Source organism: Triticum dicoccoides, chromosome 4A (assembly GCF_002162155.2).
Source record: "Triticum dicoccoides isolate Atlit2015 ecotype Zavitan chromosome 4A, WEW_v2.0, whole genome shotgun sequence".
NCBI lineage: Eukaryota > Viridiplantae > Streptophyta > Magnoliopsida > Poales > Poaceae > Triticum > Triticum dicoccoides.
This window is the reverse complement of record NC_041386.1, coordinates 658,292,933-658,295,872: the sequence shown is the minus strand read 5'-3', so window position 1 is coordinate 658,295,872 and position 2,940 is coordinate 658,292,933.

Here is a 2,940-nt window from a genome sequence, read left to right as displayed (position 1 = left end):
CGGTGGGGCGAGGGAGGTCCGGTGCGCTGCGGGGCGAGGTGAGGCGGGCGGCTTCGCCGGGCAAGGTGGGAGAGAGGGAGTGCGGGTGGGGTGGGCGGGTGCGAGGTGAGAGAGAGGGAGTGGAGAGGATAAGGCCAACATGGGTGGGTGGGCCAGCGGGTTGCGCGTGGGTGGGTGGGTTGAGACCGATCCAGGTGGGCGCTGCAGATCATGCCAGCTCATCGATTCGCGAGATCGATCCGGGTGCTGTGTTTCTTGCTTTGCCGTCTGGCGTTTTGTATTACCGATGGCAAAGAGCGTTTTTTTGCCGTCTGTAGTACAAAACGCAGACGGCAAAATATTTGCCGTCTGCGATCTATATTACAGACGACAAAGATACTCTTTGCCATCTGTAATATAAAACGCAGAAGGCAAATGGATACTTGCCGTCTGTAATAAAAAACGCAGATGTCAAATTTTATTTTACCGTCAGTTAATCTTTGTCGTCTGTTGACTACGGCAAACCCTTTCTTTGCCGTCAACCCGATGAAATGCTGACGGCAAAGACGCCCCCTGACGGCAAATTAACTGTTTCCCGTAGTGGTGCCACTAGTGCACGCGGTGTGCTACAGTAACATCAATGGAGATATCATGGTAAATTTTTCTACTATTACGACATACATGCATCTTTGAACATTGCTAACTACATTGCTAACTACAAAGTTATTACTATGTTTTTGAACAAAAAATCTCGATGGATTGTGTGCCTCATCTGATGTTGTCAAGAGGTCGCGTTGAAGTTATGAGCTTACGGCCACCACGACTAGGTCAGACACAGTATCCACATCACTCCTGTCCATACCGGATTTCTAAAAGCGAGGAAGCCATGATAATAAATGATTGGAAAAAATGTTTCATCCATCATAGAGAGCTACTTGGAAGCAACATTGTGCGTAGGCCAAGACTTGGACATAGGATGATCTCCGTTGTTCATTATGGAGAGTTCAGTTTCCTTAATGAAGAGTCAATGCCTATCTTGTTTTATGATATTTTACGTAAGAGAGGGTAGATTAGGTCCTATGAGAGGAGTAGGTCCTAGGTAGAATGTGTTATTATGTGCTATAATGTGTTAGATTTGATGAGGAGGATGAGGAGTTCTGATTATGACTAGTGACCAACTTGTTATATATATGATGTCTCATTGACGAACATTGTTTGGTGGTGAGGACTACTGGTAAAGAATATGCTATTTAAACAGACTAGTTCATGATGAGTTGTTATTGTATACAAGATATATCTGTTTAAACATGTACAATGCCAAAATATTAAAAAAACATAAATGTTAGCAGTAGCGCTTGCCTAAAAACGCGCTACTAGTAGTTGAACTTACCAGTAGTGCTGGCCTAAAAACGCGCTACTAGTAGTTGAACTTACCAGTAGCGCTGGTCTAGAAACGCGTTACAGCTACAAAATAGCTGTAGCGCCGTAGCAGTAGCGCTGGTACCCACGCTACTGGTAGCACAAAAAGAAGCGCTACTGGTAAGCTTTTCTCTAGTAGTGGACCATCGACACCCCCACACCTGACACCCCGACCAACGACACCCCGACCCCGACCCCGAGACCCCGACACCCGAGACCCCGACAATCGACACCCCGACCCCCCAACCCAACCCCGACCCCCGACACCCTGACACCACACCCCGACACCCTGACAGCACACCCTGAAGGAAATATGCTCTAGAGGCAATAATAAAGTTATTATTTATTTCCTTATTTCAAGATAAATGTTTATTATTCATGCTAGAATTGTATTAACTGGAAACATAGTACATGTGTGAATACATAGACAAACAAAGTGTCACTAGTATGCCTCTACTTGAATAGCTCGTTGAATCAAAGATGGTTAAGTTTCCTAGCCATCGACATGAGTTGTCATTTGATTAACGGGATCACATCATTAGGTAATGATGTGATTGACTTGACCCATTCCGTTAGCTTAGCGCTTGATCGTTTAGTATGTTTCTATTGCTTTTTCATGACTTATACATGTTCCTATGACTATGAGATTATGCAACTCCCGTTTACCGGAGGAACACTTTGTGTGCTACCAAACGTCACAATGTAACTGACTGATTATAAAGGTGCTCTACAGGTGTCTCCGAAGGTACTTGTTGAGTTGGCGTATTTCGAGATTAGGATTTGTCACTCCAATTGTCGGAGAGGTATGTCTGGGCCCTCTCTGTAATGCACATCACTATAAGCCTTGCAAGCAATGTAGATAATGAGTTAGTTACGGGATGATGCATTACGTAATGAGTAAAGAGACTTGCGGGTAATGAGATTGAACTAGGTATTCAGATACCGACGATCGAATCTCGGGCAAGTAGCATACCGATGACAAATGGAACAACGTATGTTGTTGTGCGGTTTGATCGATAAAGATCTTCATAAAATACGTAGGAGCCAATATGAGCATCCATGTTCCGCTATTGGTTATTGACCGGAGATGAGTCTCGGTCATGCCTACATAGTTCTCGAACCCATAGGGTCCGCACGCTTAACGTTCGGTGACGATTTTTATTATGCGTTATGTATTTTTATGTACCAAAGGTAGTTTGGAGTCCCGGATGAGATCAAGGACATGACGAGGAGTCTCGAAATGGTCGAGATGTAAAGATCGATATATTGGACGATTATATTCGGACATCGGAAAGGTTCTGAGTGATTCGGGTATTTTTCAGAGTACCAGAGAGTTACGAGAATTCGCCGGGGAGTATATGGGCCTTATTGCACTTTAAGGGAAAGAGAGATGGGAGGCTGCACGCCCCCCAAGACTTGTCCAGATTGGACTAGGGGGAGGGGTTGCGCACCCTCCTTCTTTCTCTTCTCTTTTCCCTTTCCTTGACTCCTACTCCTGCTACATGGAAGGGGGGAATCTTACTCCCGGTGGGAGTACGACTC